This window comes from Perca fluviatilis, chromosome 19 (genome assembly GCF_010015445.1).
Source record: "Perca fluviatilis chromosome 19, GENO_Pfluv_1.0, whole genome shotgun sequence".
Taxonomy (NCBI): Eukaryota; Metazoa; Chordata; class Actinopteri; order Perciformes; family Percidae; genus Perca; species Perca fluviatilis.
In genome coordinates this window covers 23,870,088-23,891,359 of record NC_053130.1, presented here as the reverse complement: position 1 = coordinate 23,891,359, position 21,272 = coordinate 23,870,088, and the positions used below count along the sequence as shown (strand labels likewise).

Sequence of the window (21,272 nt, the reverse complement as noted above, 5' to 3'; positions counted from 1 at the left end):
AAGGGTTCGTCTGTCAGCGCTCATCGATTGGCAACAACATACTAATGTGTTTATTGATGTTCCAAAGTAGGTATGAAGATTAGACACAACCAGATGATAAAATAGCTGTCAGTGATGAATTCTCGTTTCCTTTTGATTGCAATGAAGGCAAGGCAAGGCAAGGTGATTTTATTTATATAGCACATTTCAGCACAAGGCAACTCAAAGTGCTTTACACAAATCATCAATCATTAAAGAACAAATAGCAAAATAGGGAGTAAAATAAGAATAAAAATAGTAATGAATACAAATTTAAAGCCATTTAAGATACATAAATAAAAATATAGTTCAGTATAATACGAGAATAAAAATCCAAAAATAAAATTTACAATTCCGTATTAAAATTGTATACGAAATAAAATACAAGAATAAAATTCACTGTTCGTTAAAAGAATTAACGAAAAGTATCATCAAAAAGAAAGGTCTTCAGCCTCGATTTAAAAGAGAGGAGAGCAGTGTTGTATAAAGTACTAGAAAGCAATACTTGAGTAAAAGTACAAGTATCGTACTAGAAAAAGACTTTGGTAGAAGTGAAAGTTACCTTTTAGAATATTACTTAAGTAAAAGTCTTAAAGTATCTGATATATACTGTACTTAAGTATCAAAAGTAATTTTCTGATATTTAATGTACTTAAGTATTTGAAGTAAAAGTTGTTGTTTTTTTAAAGCAAGCGGTTAGAACTTTTATTGTGGCTTTCTTATAGTAAAGCATAAAGCATATTCAGGGTTCCCATATCTTCTTAATCTCACTCATCAAATCAAAATCACATTCTTTTCTAGGACTTTTCAGGCACAATTCTCTTAAGTTCAAAGAACAAACAGCATATTTTTAGAGCTGACATCAATGTACAGAAACATTTCTTGCAACACGGGTGTATGACGTTATCTTCACCACTACCCTGTTCAGCGAGTTCACCACTATCGTTGGGGTGGTCGCAGGGCTCAACATAAAAAAAAATCCCCACTGGCCCCCAGGGCCAGTAGATCAGAGTTTTGCTGGACCCTTCTACATTTTTACTGGCCCTGAAAGAAATATCATAGGCGTGATTGGAAAAGGACAAAAAAGCAGGAAAATATATGCCGCACCTATGCTTTAGAAAATGGTTCTAACCCAGCTAGCCACTGCCACTGGATGTTGTGCCATTAGCAGCAAAGCTAAACCAGGGGTCATCAACTACATTTTTCCAAGGGCCAGAATTTTTTTAAGCAGACACTCCAGGGGTCGGACTTTCAAATAAAGAAAATAAAATTATACCTAATATCATCTTGTTTGATATTTTCACTTTCTTACTAAATTAATGCTATATTTTTTACATTAGTAAGCAAACCCCTAAAAACATGGAAAATCCATAATGATAACTAGATAGGCTACTTAACTAGAAAATGATCTCAGATTAGTCCTGTATGCCTAATTTGAAATAAGACAATTCTGTTGCTAATTAATACCACCAGCAACATCGTCAAGAATGAAGAACGCGTCATTCACGTGCATATTAAGTAGCCCCATGTATTTGTTTTGGTCTTAAAATACATCCATAGGTTTACCGCTCCAGCGGAGAGGATGGCTCGTTTAGACAGCAGCTACGTTTACAAGAGTTTGTCCAAAGTTCAAGATGGGTTGCAAATTAAAACAAACGGTTAGACTACAAACTGACATCTTTCATTTTAGCTCGTTTGTAAAGTCGCTATTTGCAGAGTAGAGCTGTGTTTGCACAGCGCGGTGGACGAGAGTGGACAGCGCAGACTGAAATATCGGTTTCTACGTGTTTCTGCCTGTAGAACAGGTACGTGGGTTATTGATAAGTATTGACTCTTTAATTATGGAGGTTTTATTGTAGGCTACCTACTTACAGTAACGAGTGTAGCGTTAGTTCATCTGCGCCATCGGCGGTAAATAATCCTCAGTAACGTTTCCAGTCAGTACATGTGCTGCGTGAAGTAACGCACACACCAGTGATTGTGGCTGCAACCAGCCCGACATACGTTTTTACTGGCCCCGGGCCATCGGGCCATTGCTCATGTCGAGCCTGGTCGTCTACGATAACGGGAGGTCCTCCAGTAGGTGCTCATGCTTCCATGGCGGTTTCAGTTGTGCGTCCTCCTCCTCCTTTAGCAACAAACAAGCGCTGAAATAGAGCGTGCGGCGTGCGGCGTGCGGGGCGTGCGTAATGCAATCTAGGAGCAGTGATTCGCCAAACCTCCCTTATTGCAGTCGCACACATTTCTTCTAATTAAATTTTTTAGTAACGAGTAACAAAGATGCTTAGTGGAAATATAACAGAGTAAAAGTATACATTTTATCTAGGAAATGGTAAAAGTGAAAGTTGACATAAATTTAAATAGCGAAGTAAAGTACAGATACGTGAAATTTCTACTTAAGTACAGTAACGAAGTATTTGTACTTCGTTACATTACAACACCGGCGGAGAGTTGGGGCGGACCTGCAGTTTTCTGGTATTTTGTTCCAGATATGCGGAGAATAAAAACTGAACACTGCTTCTCCCTGTTTAGTTCTGACTCTGGGGACCACGAGCAAACCTGTTCCAGACGATCTGAGAAGTCTGGGTGGTTCATAAAGCACTAACAGATCTGAAATATATTTTGGTCCTAAGCCATTTAGGGATTTATAAACCAGCATAAGTATTTTGAAATCAATTCTTTGAGGCACAGGAAGCCAATGTAAAGTCTTTAGAACTGGAGTGATATGATCCACTTTTTTGTCCTAGTGAGAACTCTTGCTGCAGAATTCTGATTCAGCTGCAGCTGTCTAATTAGTTTTTTAGGCAGTCCTGTAAGGACACCGTTACAGTAGTCAAGTCTACTAAAAATAAAAGCATGGACCAGTTTTTCCAAATTCTGCTGAGACATAAGTCCTCTAATTCTTGATATATTCTTAAGATGGTAATAGGCTGATTTTATTATTGTCTTAATATGACTGTTAAAATTCAAGTCTGAGTCCATGAAAACACCAAGATTTTTTGCTTTGTCTGTTGTTTTTAACAGGGCCATTTGAAGCTGTGCACTGACTTTCAGTTTCTCTTCTTTTGCTCCAAAAACAACCACCTCAGTTTTTTCTTCATTTAATTTAAGAAAATTTTAGCACATCCAGTTGTTGATTTGTTCAATGCAATTAGTCAGTTTTCTTATTGGACTATAGTCCCCTGGCGTTAAAGTTATATAAAGTTGTGTGTCGTCAGCATAGCTATGGTGATTTATCTTGTTGTTTTCCATAATCTGAGCCAGTGGAAGCATGTAGATGTTGAACAAGAGAGGTCCCAGAATTGAGCCTTGGGGAACCCCACATTTCATAATTTTACGCTCAGATACATAATCGCCTATAGACACAAAGTAGTCTCTGTTCTTTAGATATGATTCAAACCAGTTAAGAACTGATCCTGAAAGGCCAACCCAGTTTTTCAGTCGATCTAGTAGTATGTCATGGTCGACCGTGTCAAATGCCGCACTAAGATCAAGTAACACCAAGACTGAGGTTTTGCCACTATCTGTGTTAGGGCCCGTTCACATTGTACGCGGCATGCGCTGCGCTCGCCGCTAGGTTGTCCTATTCCCAAATATATTTGTTGTGCTTGCCGCCGTGCTCAGCGCAAATTTACGTCATACATGCGCCAATATTTGAATGCACGTCACGTCTGCGTCCGGTGTTTACATCAGACGAGCAGTACGCAACATTATGTAGGATACACAGTAGAGATTTGGTGGCAAGATGTTTCTGTCTTTGAACCAAAAGAAAGCCTTGGCACTTGCCCTGGTTGTGAGGAGAAGACGGAGGAAGGCACCCGCAGCAGCAGCAGCAGCAAGAAAGGTGTGGGGGCACGACACCCTCAGGTCCAGAGAGCACTTGGGGGAATTCCGACTGCAGGAGCTCCGCTTTCGCTGTGACCGGTTCCAGGGGTAATTTTGGCTCAACAGGGAGCAGACAGTCTGCTGACGAGAGTCGGGCCTACGATTTTGCGGATGGGTTATGAATGGGTTTTCATTTCTAAATAAAATGTTGCATGTCAACACTGTGTGTCATTGCATGTTTACATACGAGATGTCTGCAGTTATTGCAGTTGGGTATAATAAAGCTAAGCCATGAGCCTGAATTCATACATTCATCATCATTCATTCATACTCTGGAAAACACTGTTTAATGCATATGTGCAATTAATTCCTCCAAAACTGGAGCTTACACACTTCAGATCAGAGATGACAATAATGTGTCACATAGGGAATAGTGCTCCCTTTCATGTGCATTGTTCATTACACTATACTTACAGAGTGAACTGTTAAATATGGACAACAACACAAAGCAGTTTCACTATATTGGTATAAACGATGGCGTAAGGACTTGTCAGTTTGATTGGGTCATTGGTATAAATACTTGCTTTGGACACAAAAGATTTCAATCTAAATACACGCTTTTGCAGGTCAGTCACTATGCGGTGCCGTTTACACCAATTGTTTTAAGAAATGCACTCACTGTTTTTAGTGACGACATGTCCATGTTGATTTCACATAGCTAAAACAAACCTTAATTATTTAAATTAGGAGGCTACAATAAGCTACACATCTGGCATGCCTATTATTGTGGAAATATGCACCACAGCATAGTTTTGCGTCCGAGGTCTCTGTACGACCTCGAACTGTGTCGTACAGCTCTGGGAGATCGCTGATGGCCCAAATCAACCTCTCGTCCATGTTCCGTTTGTGGATCCACGTGTATTCGATGTTTACTTTTTTTCTGTTTTTTTCAGACACCTGAGATACGCATCCGGCGCACAGCGGCGGCTTTCGCGTGCCGCGGTCAAAGTTGAACCATGTTGAACTTTGACCGCGGCACGCGCAAGAGCAGCCAGCCGCAAGATGCCGCAAGATACCGCTTGCGCTGCGCTTTGCGCAGCGGCAGACCAGTTCTTGCGCGCGCAAGCCATTGACAATAATGGGTTTCATAGCGCAGCGCTGCCATTTGCGCGTACAATGTGAACGGGCCTTTAGAGTGGATTTCATTAAAAACTTTTACAAGAGCCATCTCAGTGCTATGGTGTGGTCGGAAACCTGATTGGAAAGCATCAAAACTGTTGTTTACAGACAAAAAAAAAAGGGTGAGAAAAATGATGAAGGGGCCACTTCTTCTGCTTTTACAATCCTGCAAATGTGCAGCAACCATGTTGGAAGCTTAACCATATCTTTTATTTTTGTAATATGTTCATCTACTTCCTTCAACTATGGTGATGTAGACAATATCCATTCTGCGTGCTTCAATTTTGGCAAGGCTTCAAAGCCAAAGCTATTTGATCAAGGAGATAGCCTTCTTAATATTCAAGAAGAGATTTTGGCACTATGACGGATTGAGAGTAGCCCTCCTAAATCCTTTTGCTGTTGGGTTCACTACATGAAGATAAATGCTGTGTGCATGACACTGTTGAGAGGTAAAGCAGAAAAGACAACTCAGATCCACCCAGGAGTTTGGTTTTTAGTCCCCTGGCTGAAGTAAAGAGTTGGGTGGTTAAGAGGCCTGTCAAATAAGGCTACAGGTAGCATCTTTCATTTATTATAACCCTTTTTTTTTTTAATCTGTCCTTAAACAAACTTGCCTATGAATCCAGTTATGACTTGCTTGATGTCATCTGTTATTGGTGAAGATGATAGCGGGATGATTCAGCCGCTGAGTGCAATCAGTCAGCCTCGACGCGTTTTAAAACCTGAAGACATGTAAATTACAAGGCTACATTCTCTCTCATTATTCATTTCAGCATCCATCAAAGCACAATTTTCACTCTTGTACCAAAGTGTATATGAGGACACTTCATAAATGCTAAAAATAATCAACATTTTCACTGGCTTCGTTGGTAGGATTAATTAGATGTGAAGGAGAATAGAGGTCAACTTAAGCACAGTCCCTGATCACTGTAACCTTTATTAGTGGGAACCTGCAACACACAGCGTACTATTTCTGATCTTCTCTTGCAGCTCATCTGAGGGTGCCATGGAAATCAATTAGGGACACATCAGTGCCGTCTGAGCCACTGGAGGAAGCCAGCTGAAGCAATTCAGAATACTCTCCCTTCGGTTTCACACATTTTTCTCATGCTAAGAGGGGAAATTACAAGCCAATCTACAAATTGATCAATGGGTGAAATGTGCTTTTAACACCAGGACAGACCGTCATTATGGCTTTATCTAATTTTGGCAAATTCAGAGCGCCATATTAAAGATGGAGCTACACAGTGCCAGTTGTCTTTGACATAAGTTACTTGTGCAGCTACTCGAGTAAAAGAAATTCTGGTCATCTAGAGGTGCTAAGTAGGGAATCATGTTTGCTGTGGGATGAAACCATTGAAGAGATTAGTGCCAGATGAAAAACTGTGGAATAAGATAATTGATATGGACACACAAATTTAGTGTCCCTGTGCTCACCTACAGAACGCTGGTTCTCATTCTTCACGTTTTAAATGAACAAAGATGATAAAAATAAGTTAATGTGCTCTTTTGATTCCAAGGCTTGAAGTCGACCATAACCAGCTAACAGTATCATTGGCATCTAACATCTCCATCTTAAAGTTACTATATGTTACTTTTAAATGTTTCTGAAAGTGTATAATTTTTCATCTGATGATCATAAATACCTGTACCAGCAAATGAGACTACAGTAAAACAGTATATATTTTTTTTCTTTTCCCCCCTTTTTTGGTCGCCGTTTTTGTTTTAAAACCAAAAAAACCGTTTTTGGCTTTTTCCCCCCAGGTAAAGGGTGGCAGGAGATTTCTTTATATAGGCCTAATTGTATTTTAACTTTATTTTAGAAGTTATCTGCTATAGTTATGGCTGATACTGGGGCAGGGCCATCACAGAAAAAAAGGAAATTAAACAAAGAACAACTAGAAGCTAAAAGGTAAAAGTGAAAGTCGAAGTGTTAAAACCAGAGTCACCGCTCGGTCGGGCTTTCAACAGATGGAGACAATTACGGGATTGTAAATGATTCAAAAACCACCCCGAATTGGCCTTCAGGCGTCGGATATGCGGTAGCATGTTAGATGTATTTCCACTCACATACGCAACAACTGCTGAACAACGCCGACACAAAGTCCTTGTCTTATCCACCACTCTCTCGCCTGTAGCCTACTACTGGAACTGACCCGAAGACCGAAGTTTTCGAGGCGGGGACGGCAAGAGGACATGACACGGGAGGCTCCACGCTGCAGCCATACAGTCTCGAAGTTTTGCCAAACTTGCGATCTTAAACAAACCTGCGGGGAACTCTTGTGGGTCGCCACCACTCGTCATACTCGTCCTTTCGTGCTGCTATCTCTGACTCACTCACTGGACCGTCGACCTGACAAAAAACTGCATGTAGGCGGAGGAGCTCGGCTAGCTTCAGAGCTAAGGCAGAGCTACAGATTAGGTGCCCCTAGAACCCGCGTATCTAACAGTAGTTCCGCATTACAGTAGTTCCGCATTATTAGTTCCGCATTACATTAATTAATTTGCACGCAAATTATTTATTTATTTTATTTAGTGACGCGTCGACGCAAATTATTTGTGTTGACGCATTTACGACACCGATGACATCCAAAAGCTGTTTTTGTCATTTTAGGTCATTCTGATCTCGCCGATGTACAGTACAGGCCAAAAGTTTGGACACACCTTCTCATTCAATGAGTTTTCTTTATTTTCATGACTATTTACATTGTAGATTCTCACTGAAGGCATCAAAAGTATGAATGAACACATATGGAATTATGTACTTAACAAAAAAGTGTGAAATAACTGAAAACATGTCTTATATTTTAGATTCCTCAAAGTAGCCACCCTTTGCTTTTTTGATAGCGCTGCAAACCCTTGGTGTTCTCTCAATGAGCTTCATGAGGTAGTCACCTGAAATGGTTTTCACTTCACAGGTGTGTCTTGTCAGGGTTAATTAGTGGAATTCTTTCCCTTATTAATGGGGTTGGGACCATCAGTTGTGTTGTGCAGAAGTCAGGTTGATACGCAGCCAACAGCCCTATTGGACAACTGTTAGAATTCATATTATGGCAAGAACCAATCAGCTAAGTAAAGAGAAACGAGTGGCCATCATTACTTTAACAAATGAATGTCAGTCAGTCCGGAAAATTGCGAAAACTTTGAATGTGTCCCCAAGTGCATTTGCAAAAACCATCAAGTGCTACAACGAAACTAAACATGAGGACCGCCCCAGGAAAGGAAGACCAAGAGTCTCCTCTGCTGCTGAGGATAAGTTCATCCGAATCACCAGCCTCAGAAATTGCAAGTTCAACAGCTCAGATTAGAGACCAGATGAATGTCATACAGAGTTCTAGCAGCAGACACATCTCTAGAACAATTAAGAGGAGACTGCGCGAATCAGGCCTTCATGGTCAAGTAGCTGCTAGGAAACCACTGCTAAGGAGAGGCAACAAGCAAAAGAGATTTGTTTGGGCTAAGAAACACAAGGAATGGACATTAGACCAGTGGAAATCTGTGCTTTGGTCTGATGAGTCCAAATTTGGGATGTTTGGTTCCAACAGCCGTGTCTTTGTGCGACGCAGAAAAGGTGAACGGATGGATTCTACATGCATGGTTCCCACCGTGAAGCATGGAGGAGGAGGTGTGATGGTGTGGGGGTGCTTTTCTGGTGACACTGTTGGGGATTTATTCAAAAGTGAAGACATACTGAACCAGCATGGCTACCACAGCATCCTGCAGTGACATGCCATCCCATCCGGTTTGCGTTTAGTTGGACCATCATTTATTTTTCAACAGGACAATGACCCCAAACACACCTCCAGGCTGTGTAAGGGCTATTTGACCAAGAAGGAGAGTGATGGAGTGCTGCGCCAGATGACCTGGCCTCCACAGTCACCGGACCTGAACCCAATCGAGATGGTTTGGGGTGAGCTGGACCACAGAGTGAAGGCAAAAGGGCCAACAAGTGCTAAGCATCTCTGGGAACTCCTTCAAGACTGTTGGAAAACCATTTCAGGTGACTACCTCTTGAAGCTCATCAAGAGAATGCCAAGAGTGTCCAAAGTAGTAATCAGAGCAAAGGGTGGCTACTTTGAAGAAACTAGAATATAAGACATGTTTTCAGTTATTTCACACTTTTTTGTTAAGTACATAATTCCACGTGTTCATTCATTTTGATGCCTTGAGTGAGAATCTACAATGTAAATAGTCATGAAAATAAAGGAAATGCATTGAATGAGAAGGTGTGTCCAAACGTTTGGCCTGTAATGTATGTTTAAGCCTTTTTAAAGTGTGGTTTTAAATAGTTATTTGATTCTATAAAAACGGAGTGAATCAATCCAATTTTATTTGTCACATGAAATCGTGGGAGATTCAATTTCTAGTGAAATGTTATCCCATTAGCTCGTTCAAGTCTCCTTCAAATCTCGGCAAAGTACAAAACAAACGCCATGATTTACAGCTGTGATTGACTCGCAATTGGTCGAGAGGGTTTATTTACTTCGATACCACAGCTCCACCATCCAATCTCTACTGCGCAGACTCTGACACCAAAAATTATGATTACGATTATGATATTTTTGCTTTATTTAATACAGTGTATGCTGCGCATGCCTACATTGACAACAATGGATTTGAGGGTGCAAAGTACATATACTTGAGAGTATACTGCCATGTTAGCAGCTCTGTGAAGCTGTATTAAGGCACAGCAGAGCTAAAGCTGATGTCAGCATACTAACATACTGATGTTTACCAGGTATAATGTTCACCATCTTTGTTCAGCGTGTGGGCATGCTAATACTTGCTAATTAGCACTAACACAAAATACAGCTTGACTGATAAGCATGAGTAACGACATTTTGTAGGTATTAATAAATTCCCCCCATTTTTTGGCCACCTGTTATCACGTAAGGGCCTGTTCTTAGGTCACGTGAAGTCCATGGGAAGTCCTTGCATTTTGAATATTTACCACAAATTTGTGTCCCCAAAGTCGAGGATGAATCTCCGTTCTCTAACCATGTTATTTTAAATATTATTGCAGTCCTAACATTTTCAAGTATACAACATAATTTAGGGCTGAAACACAGAAAACGTTTAATGAAATTATAAATAAGACTACTGGAATTTTCCATTTGATGTTGGATGTTTCTTTTTTTTTATATACATATTTGCCTGAGTATACAGCAGCCCTGATAAAACTTCAATGAGGCACAAGAACATACCAGAACGTACAGATCGTGCTGTATGTGATTTTAAAACACAACTTTGAAGATGGAGAAATTCCATGCCATTATGAAGACTCAAGAGGTCTGCCACCCTGCACAGTTTGTCCCAGCATGCCTCTGAAGTAGTGGCTTGATTACTTACCAATCAGTATTTTTCATCAGTTTGAATGGGTACTATTACTGCTCATATATTGTGAGAAAGTCCCAGCAGCAGTGAGGAGAGACAGTGAACAGACATCGATGTAATGCAGGTTGAGGGTTCAGCTGAGGGTGAGGACACAGAGATCCTTAACTGACCCAGGGGGGGGATTACGGCTGAAAATGTGCTGCGGCCTCTTGAAATTAGAATCGGTAAAGATTTGTCTGTTCTGTGTCTTCTGTTTTCTTTTTTTAAGCCTTGATTGTCACAGAAAACACCTAGTTTCCAACTAAAGCAGGAACAAAAGGTGAAAAACATACAATATAGCTAATGTATTGTGTTGGAGCATGCTGGGTATTGTTTGAAAGGTCAGTGATTCTAATGACATTTCTGAGAGGTGTGGTAATGGGGCAACCGATGCATGGCGAGCACGCCGCCACACGCTACAAAAAAACATGGCGACACGCAGAGTGGAACATGTCTGCTAATTGATGCCACCCCCCTTTCCATCTGTATTGTGTGTCTGCGTATGTGTGTTTGTGTGTGTGTATGTATTTGTTCTGTACCTCACTCACTTTGTTCTTGTCACACACCTAATTTCACAAACATTTGACACAGAATGTAAAAAAGAAAAACATGGACATGTACGCCATCAGGTCTGAACAATGTGTTACTCCAGTTAATTACTGTCTCTGCTTTTCTCTGCTGTGTAGCCAAATTTGGTAAGATTGCAGTCACAGCTTTAATTGTCTAATTGATTTGGCTTAGTGTCACGGAACTTTTCCATGACACTGTTTTCAATATAACAAGGTCGTAGTTTTTGGATATTGTACTGTAATCCAGTGCTTCCATGTTTGTAATCAGCTGTTACATGGCTGTATTTGCACGTATGCTGTTAATATAATCACATCTGTTTTCTGTCACAGACTTGCCACCAGACATGGAGTGGATAGCAAGCCTGACTAAATACACCAATGGTGGAAGAGGCACTAATTTACTTAAGTAATACCAAAACCAGTGTAGAACTACTGTGTAACAGGTAAAAGTCATGGATTCAAAACAGAACACATAATTGCCAACAAGTCCTCTAACCCATACGACCACACAGGTTGTACGTTTCTACCCTCAAATCCATGTACGATCCACAGAAGCGTTTCCTAAATTAGGTACCCTACCGGTGGCGGCAGATCAAAATGGACTCATTCCTAAACGTAACAGTTTTAGACCAAACACGTGGTTAAAGATGTTGAAACAGTCGCAGTTTGATTAGGTTAAGAAAAAGATTATGAAACTTTGGTACCTAAGAATGACGTCGAACTAGGGCTGTGCAATTAATCAAAATTACAGCTCCTGATGATCACAAAAACTGAATAATCGAGTATAAAGATTATTTTGCACATTACGTTTTGCAAGTACAATGCTTATTGTCTTGTGCTCTGAATGGGAAAAGTATTATTTTTTTTTGCCCTTTTTTTTTTCTTTTAGTCCTTTAATTTTTTTGTAGAACAGCTGAAGACCTGAAAGGGGTGATAAGGGGGAAATGACATGCAGCTAAGGGTTTAGCGTCGAGGCTCAAACCTTTACACATGGGCGCGCGCTCCACCAGGTGAGCTACCTAGTCGCCCATGGGAAAAGTGACGGAAAACGATTTTTGATTTTCTTTGGAGAGTTTATCGACAGTTTTGACAACTGACCGTTTTTTTTGTAAGAGGTGATGTCAAGAAAGTAATCCAGAGTGACATAAGCAAAAGGAGCACTCCCTGGCAGTGTGAGGAGGGCCAGGTGGGCCTGAGTTTGCAGCTGGAGAGAAACGGCTTCAGGGAATACCAGAAGGGCCAAAAAACGCCTTGACAATATTAGACATATTGGGCCAGAAAATAATAATTGATTTATTTTCTATAGGATTAGACAAATGCCATCATCAAAAATGCTTTTTTGAAGCGCACACTTCATATAAAGGTAGGGTTCAATAAAGTATTGTCTGTGGTAGGTAAAGTTTTTCATGTCCACCTCATCAGAAATTGGTGAACTAGGAGTAGGCGATTTCTCTTGTATCTCTCTTAGCGCATTAGCTAACTTCGTTAGCTAGTTGTATGGCCAGAGACAAAACAGTGTCCACTCCCTTGCTACAAAGTTAATGTTAACATTTTAAAATTAACACTTGTGGCCCCAGAGAGTAAGTTGCTTTTCTTCAGCCCATTCTAGTGGCTCTGTAAATGTTAACATTAGCATGCAACATGCCCACAATGACAATGCTGATGTTGAGCTGGTAGAATGTTTACTATGTTCACCATCTTAGCGTGTATCATTAGTTTTAAAGTTAATATGGGTCATTAATTAAATACAAATTTTGACCTGGTGATGGTGCGAGATGTTAAGCTGTGTGCATGGCTAAAAAGCATACATTTCCAATAACAATGACATGAAGTACCACAAAAAAGGAGATTTTACTAAATGTAAGACCTAGCTCTGCAGTGTAGCATGTAGAGAAAGAAGCCAAAATCTGTAGAGCCAAATCTAATGGTAGGATTTTATTTTGTATAAAATATTGTAAGAAGAACAGTGAAGACAACAGGATTTCTCTAAATACCCAACAAAGCCATAAGGGTTAGATTGCCATCTTTTGTGTCGAGGAAAGTGATTTATGCACCCGACGCTGCATGTTTCACAATAACAAAATCATCCCTATAAAATCAATAAAGACATGAATAAAGATGACCCAACCCTGATGAGCCAGCAATGATCATTAAATGGCCATCCTCATCAAGAGAACCTCACATTACCGTCACAAACGGGAATCCCTTGGTGGTTTCTCCGATAAATAACAAGGCTTTATGACCCGTGGCATTCAATTTCATGACTAGACACTTAAAGAAAACTCTGGATGGACTTTTGACATGTACGTTTTAGACCGGCGCTTAAGGACGCAGAGGCATCCCTGTGCATGAATGAACACATCATTATTATCCCATGAGCGCCTGAACGACGTTTTCACTGTCACCTAACTGCTCTCTCACCTCGTTTGCATTCCAAGAGCAGGATTTTCCTATTAGGGGAAGTTAATAACTTGCTAATACTCTGAAATTTCAACCTCAGCAAATGCCGCTCAGCACTTTAAACGCACCAACATGCCTTAAATGAAGCCAGCGAGCAGTTGGTGTGCACTCGTCCAATGTTTGACCCTTTCCACATTCCTCTATAATCTGCAAAGTTTGATTAATTGTAATTAATACTTGATTCGTGCTGCCAAGTGAAGGCGACAGAGTAATTTCATCAACTTTAGTACAAGGTAGGGATAAAATGAACTCTGTATTTCTTTCCTCAATGGAGCCATTCGCCTTTTTATAAGTCAGAGGTGAGGTGATTCAAAGTCCTTCTGCTCAGTCCCTAAGGTGCCCTATATAGTGTTGTAGTTGAACACCCAGAGCATTACACACCAATGTTATGTATGCAAGCCGCTACTAGTATCCACATTGTCACCAGAGACAAAGAGCCTGTGACCTTTCATATGGACAGACATGGTCTAACTGTTGATCGATAGGAGAGGAAAAGACAGAGCTGTGAAGACTTTTTGCGCTGGGGGAACGGGGAACACACACACACACGTCAGTCAAAGCCTGCTCTCCTCCAGTAATGGCACGGTGACTGAAAGGCCACTCGCTGCAGGAGAGCAGAGCCCAGTTTAGAAACACTATGTAATGTCTGAATTAGGACCACACAGCCCAGCTAAAAGAGTACAAAGAACTGCATTCACAAAATGCTGGGATGATCTTGCCAAAAATACTAATAAGGTATTTTATATTGGAGTTATGGGTTTGCATTAGCATGAGTTTTTTTGTTAAACTTAATTACTTCTAAACAGTGATTTATTGCTCCATTACTTGATACATACGTAATTGGTCAATACTTTTTTCCCGCAGATACGTTTTTAAATATTTTGCCTTTTCATTCAAAGAGAAACCCACAGAACAATTATTTCCCCTGTGAAGAATGACCTGAGGATCACAACTAAAGAGGATATGAGGAGGAAATTATTCAAATGACGCCGTGCATTGTTATTAGACTCGTAAATTTCATTTTACACACTTATGACTTTTCAAAAGGGAGCCGGTTTATTATTAGGACAGGATGTAGGAAGAAATAACAAAGCCTCAAGCTGCTTCTCTGTCCCACAGTCATGGAGGGAGAGTAGGCTATTCCTGGTCAGTAGTGGTCCTGAGATCTTTTACTTCAGTTTCTCTTTTCCTCTGTTCTCCCGTCACCTGCTTCCTCCAGCTTGTCCATCACTCCTCTTTTGGACCCATCTTCTCTCCTAGCATCTCCAACGCCAGTTGGACGAGGAGCGTTGACGAGTAGCGACGTTGCGGACACACAGCAAAAACTAGGCCGACGGACGCTCAACATCGGTCCATAAACAGCCAGTTAGCTTAACAGCTTGAAGTTGAACCAACATACAACTGATATACTGTTAGTTGTGTAGAATGTGCTATTTTGCAAATCTATTTTTAGGAAAAATATTTTTACACTTCAACCCGATAGTCCAGCCATTTGCGCTGTGACGTTCAGTTCAGTAACTGAAAACTTTAGATCATTTAGAGCCTTCGGCACTTTTTCCAGTATAACACTCCTCTTCTTTGCTGGGGAGTTGCCATCTGAGGTCATGGATGGATCAGCTTCCATCTTCTTTTGTGCAGAGGTGACTTTTGCAGGCTCATTTGCGCACCCGTCTTCACTGCATCCAGCTATTCATTCCTCCGTTTCTTAGCCGGGGTGGTGTCTGGGCTTCCATGTCAATCAGAAAATAGTTTGAATCGTCAGGGCATTAAGCCGGGCTGGCAGCGATGTTGAAGATTTCCATAGCCACGTCCTAGCCACCATGAGAGCTCAGCCGCTGACAGATCAGCTCCACGCACATTTTCACACTGGAAGAGAACCAATCACGGAGTCAAACTTATATCTAGGGTGACCAGACGTCCCGGTTTGACCGGGACAGTCCCGATTTTGAATTGCTTGTACCGAGTCCCAACAAAAGCCTGTCGTGACACTAAAATGTCCCGGTTTACATCAGAAGCGGCGTGAGCAGATTTTGCCAGGGCTTCAGCTACGTGCGGGGTCCGACTATGCTGTATTTGTTGCCATCACCTAGCAACCGTGTCTACGTGAGGAAAGCTGTGAAAGCCCAAGAGGGTAAGCTTCGCTTCAGAACTCAAACCTCCTATGGCGCCATTTTGATGCTACAAAGCGATCCCCTCCCGTTAGCATTCCACTGACTAGCATTCATTTTGACGTCACTTTGACAGCGAATAACTTTACATCTGAAGCGTTTAAAGACTCTGTTTGTCCATTGTTTATTTCTAAAGAAACACGACAATGTATAAAAGGCTCCATTACCTTGTATCTGACGTTATGGCTCCGTAGCAGACGTTTTTGTAAAAATAGACTAACGATTGTGTCATAACCAAGTGACTTACTGTTGCATAGAAGAGGAATTACCGTACAGTACAGGAGAAGCTCGCAGGCAGTTTCGACTTACGTTAGCCGTTTAGGTTTAATTACTAATGTTAACTAGCATTTTAGTGATCAATAATTAGCCTGTGCCTATGTATCTTAAGATTGGGAATGATTGAGATTTCTCTTGGCACAGCTACCAGAAGACTTACAACTTTCAGACAGGTTGTTCACGTCACATTTAATTCATCTGTCAGTTGGAGGCTGCGCAGTAAAGCTAGTGATCACCGGAAAAGTGCTTCTAATATCCTTCACTGGTCTCCGTCCAGAGCAACGGGCTCTGTTGGTCCATTTTATATATGTCAATGTGAAAGCCAGGGGAAATTTTCGGAGGAATCATCTCATCACAAAGTTTAGGAGGGCAATATTAATTATTTAGTTTGAAGTTCCTATGACATGACGTTTCCAGTCTACGGTTCAGATTCAAACACACGGGGCTCTGATGCAGACCTGTGCGTCACTTAGTGTTCACTCTCTCTGTAAAATGCTGGGCAGCTTCAGGTTTATGGATGCGCTCTGCGGTGGACATGCTGCGGCAGTTGTCTTCCCTAGCTAAACCATTTGTCTCATTCAGACACCCAAGCGGGGCTCTGTGTCTGTCAGAAGGTCTGAGATCTACCGTATCAGCAGAGCAATCACGTAACGCACAGCACACTATGGTGCAGCTAGCCTATAGATTATTTTCTGAAATGGATAGAAATAGATATTAGAAAAGTCGAGCCAAAGGAGAATAAATAGTTGAAAGCAATACAGAATGCCTGAGAGCCTTATGTCAATATATTCCATTATATCTGGATTGTAATCTATGTTTCTCTTTACATAAAGATACTTGCAGCATACACCGATTCAGGAAAAAAAGGTAGAAATAGGTGCATAAAAATTCACCAGAATGCAGGAAATTAAGTGTTTAATGCTCAAATTTTTCAATAAATCATTAGTTCTTTTGACGTTATTGGAATCAACAACACTTCAAAAGAATGTTTTTAGAAAACAAATAAATAAATCACACTAAACTGAAAAAGGCTGTTGCTGCAATTTTGTTAATTTTACCAAGAAAAAAAAAAAAACAACACCATTATTAGATGAGGAGCCTACGATCAAAATAATGAAGTTACTGTCTATATCCATGTCTGACCAGGACTGGCACATGTTCACGTTAAAATGCGTGTGCGTGCACAAGCACTACGGTCACGCGCAAAGTGTTCCAGTTTTAGCTCCGGGAAATCTGGTCACCCTAATCATATCAGCACAAAGCTAATACACACAGAATATAAGCACACACTTTATGAAGGTTGTTGTCAAATATGCCAACAAGGAGGCTTTGTAATGAATGGATGCTGAGGAATTTGGCTTGGCGTAATTCTTCCCAAACCACGGCCAGTAGCTGTCGACAAAGCTCGCCCGGTTACATTCATCAGCACTTGCATCTTCTCCTGGGAGTTTACGAGACCCCTTGAATAAAAAAATAAAATAAAAATAAAACCCCAGTGAGAAAAATCATAAAAACATGTTTTCCAAAAGAGACATCCAACCTTGATGAGATCACTCAGGCTGGTAATTCAATCAGGATAGACTTCCTTGCAATTATGAACATATTTATTGTACAGACAAAACATGTAAATGTAACAAGTCTCTGGAGATTGGACTCCATCGAAACCAAATGTCATAAAGGGTTAGTGAAAGCCAAACATATCCCCCGATGGAGTCCAGACACTGGTGGTGGTGAGGAAAGAGCAGAGGAACCATCGACAGCCAAGCGCAAACAATACCCGAGTCAGAGGGCGTGACCACCGGTGGTAGAAGGGGAGGAGGCAGGACGCACTCCATTTCCTGAAACGACAACTGCCAACTGCGGAAGAGAGAGCAGATTTAAAGCAGGATGTCACGCTGGGATAGGCTCGTGACAAATGGCCGACTGATTGGTTTAACTACCAACGACACAGCTGGATCTGACTTACTACTGACAAGTGACATACCATGAAACATCTGATTATGAGTGATGGAAAAGGTATATGAAGTCTTCCTTTAAGAATTTACACTAAGCTTCATTTGTGTAATTGTCTCTTTTCAAGTGAAGCCTAAAGAGAAGAAATTAAGTTAGCTAATGTGTTCCAGATGAAATGACTGACTAAAGACAGATATAAACACAGCTTGGCGACTATAAATCTCCACAGGGTTGTGTTGAATAATGGGATGTTTGTACAAAAATACTGTCCCGTTTACAGTCTGGGATTCAGCAGAAGGTCCGCGGGCTTTCCGACAGTGTATATGCTATGCCTATCTGTGGACACAATACTGCGTTATACTTCAAGGTTTCGTAAGAGAAATTGCTCTAATACTGAACTTTCACCATTACTTTAATGTGGTTTCTCGCTATTGTCGCCCAATGTGGTAATAAAAAAAAAATACAAAACACATGACTGAAGTTGTCATTTTTGTCGTACTTTAAGTGTAATAAGTGAAATACTCACCATCATATTCATCACAGCCAGGGAACAATGCAGTGCCTAATATGCGCCGTCTTGACCGCAAACGTCACATCAGCGTCACGCCCGCATGCCGACAGGTTTAAAACTGAGGAAGTGTCTATAGAGGGGAAGTCCCTCCCCTTCCGGTGGACCACCATGGGACCTTATTTTGGAAGACAAATAATTATTTGATTCCGTTTGAACAGAGCCATGTATTACACATATGATGTTCGTCAATTTAATATGATATTGCAAGTGAAGAAAGTCGCTTTGTCATGAAATTGTTGAAGAATAAGTCTGAAAATACATAATTAGAAAGACTACACACTTGAAAGTTGCATGAGTAACGTCTCCCTGAAGCTACAATGCTTCTGTGTTTCGTACCAGGATGTAACGTTACACGAGCAGAGGGCCTTGCTTGTTCTTTCGCTTGTCAGCTGATAAAAACTAAAAACACACACACCCAACCTGCCTTTACTGATGTAGTGACGAAAAAAAATAAAAAAAATAGACTTGAAGCGTAAATAAATGCTTCAGGTTGAGTTTATGCCCCTGAGACGGGCTGAGACTTAGGCCTCCACGGAGCCAGTGGAGACAGCTGCATAGATACAAAAATGAGAGTGAATCTGTTGGGTGAGACATGAAAATAAAAAAAAAAATAAAGCATTTCAACGGCAATGCAGCCCAGAGACCATGCATCTAGCCCTGTGGAACTCAGTTCCCAGCAAGACCTCTGGATTCTTAGACAAGCAATATAAACACATTACTGGGGTTATAAAGACTTACTAATTAAGTAAACACCTGCTTACTTCCGGTTTCTTAAATATACAGTTTAAAACTTAAGATGCAAGACTGCAGGGCTCTATTTGTTTGATAGCCTTAATGACGCAGCTGTCCCAGACAGGCTGTAAGTTACTTACCTGTACCATCTGGAAGAGTGGCACCTGTCCATAGCTCAGAATTGTTGCACGCTAAGCCAAAGTCGATGACTTTAACTCTCAATGGCTGCCGTTAATGGTCCACCATCATGAAGTTATCAGGCTTAAGAGCTGCATTAAGGAATCGTATGCTCTTCAGAAACTCCAGAGCAGTTGCCAACTGAAATCATGAACAGTAAAAACCAACTGTAATTTAGGGACAATATAACTAACTTACTTCAAATGTCTATCCTGTTATTTTAGGGTTTTATAACTAGTATTTAAATATCCTGATCAACACTTGTAATTAAATAAGATGTATTTTGACAGAAGTTGCAACTGGGATTTTTAATCAAAACTGTAATGCATATAAATTTAAGTTTTAAGTTTTCTTGGTTAACTCTGAAGCAAAAAAACTTCCACAATCTCTCTTACCCTTCAAGATTGCGCCTGATGGTTTCAGATACCTGGGGGTCTTCTTTACGAATTCATATAATAATCTATTTGCAAAAAATTTTCGACCGCTTGTGGACAAATCGAAACTGGATATGTGTAGGTGGGCCTCTCTACCTTTATCCCTTGTAGGTCGTATTAACTTGGTCAAAATGGTTATTCTGCCCAAATTTATGTACCTCTTTCAGCACTTACCTATTTGTATTAATAAATCTTTCTTTACTGGCTTTGACAGTCTTTTGCGGTCATTTCTTTGGGGAAATAAATCCGCTCGCCTTAAGAAATCAATTCTCCAACTTCCTAAAGCTAAAGGAGGCCTTGCACTTCCCAACTTTCAGCAGTATTACTGGGCCTGTAACATCAACAAGCTTCTTTTTTGGAACAAAGATATCTACTCTGACAGTCCTCCATGGGTGCATACAGAAACGTCATCAGTGAAAAGCACTCTCTATTCAGTTGTCTGCTCTCAGCTTCCCTTAGTTGTAAACAAAGTTTCAGATAATCCAGTAGTCACCAGCTCTCTTAAAATTTGGGTCCAATTTAGGAAACATTACGGTTTACATAGAGGCTCCACTTATATGCCCATCCTCAATAACTACTTTTTCCCCCCCATCTAGTTTTTTTTTTTTTTTTTTTTTTCTTTTATGTTAGGGGTTAGTAATGGACAATATCTTGCTGTATACTGTTTATGATGTTTTATTCTGTATTGTCATTGAAAACCAATAAAAAGATTTGGAGTAAAACTGTAATGCATTAAAAGGGATAAAGTAAACCCTACATCCATTGTTTTAGAGCCTACAATGCAATTTGTGTTACCACTTGTATTAGAAAAACAAACCTGTTGCAGAATGGGTCGGCTCTCCATCAACTCGAGACTTAAAATGACTCTCCAGCTTCTCAAACTGTGTTGTTAATGCAATTTTTATTTTTGAATTATTACTCTTCCTTTGCCTCCGTTACAATTCAGAGACAAAGGAACCTTAAAGTAAGGAGTCTTTACTTAATAAAGATGTAAAAATCCAGGCAGGCAACAGTCCAAAGGGGTCAGGCTGAGGCAAAATACAAAAATTGGGTCAAAACTAGGTAGGTGTAAAACAACAAACTAAATTCTAGCAGCTAAGGCATAAAGCACAAAGACAATCTGGCAAAAGGCTGCTGGAAGTGACTTGTCAATATACCAGGGAGCTAATGAGGGAATGGAGTGGGGAGGATGAGCAGGTGCAGTGAATCTACTGATGAGAGGGCAGGCAGATGGGAGTGGTAGGGTCTGAAATGACAGCAGTTAAACACAAAGCATAAATTAGCAAAAACTAAAACATTATTTAAAAAAAAATACAATTAAAAAAACAATATGATAATGTGAACTACATCAGTTGTGAACCAAGTGGAATCACACAGAGTTAACAATTTGCTTTTTGGGGAAATTTGAATGAACTAACGAGACGCCTAAAGATCACTTGATGTCAGTGATGTTTTAAATTGAATTACTGTTACTAGCTGAAAAATGTCCAAGGTTTTCAAATCAAAAAACAAAGTTGAAATTTCTGAAATGGTGAAG

At 40.5% G+C, this 21,272-nt stretch overlaps 1 long non-coding RNA gene across 2 annotated transcripts; it reads right to left on the bottom strand.

Annotated features, from left to right (window-relative positions):
• Nucleotides 1-17,196: 17,196 nt before the first annotated feature.
• Nucleotides 17,197-20,816, bottom strand: LOC120548378. Of its 2 annotated transcripts, none has more exons than XR_005637177.1 (4): nucleotides 20,553-20,816; nucleotides 19,265-19,442; nucleotides 18,348-18,507; nucleotides 17,197-17,328 (listed from the first exon to the last, which is right to left on the bottom strand). It is a non-coding gene; the product is annotated as an uncharacterized LOC120548378 (long non-coding RNA). The 2 variants fall into 2 exon arrangements; XR_005637176.1 differs by lacking the exon at nucleotides 17,197-17,328 and adding an exon at nucleotides 17,609-17,725.
• Between the last annotated feature and the right edge of the window lie 456 nt (nucleotides 20,817-21,272).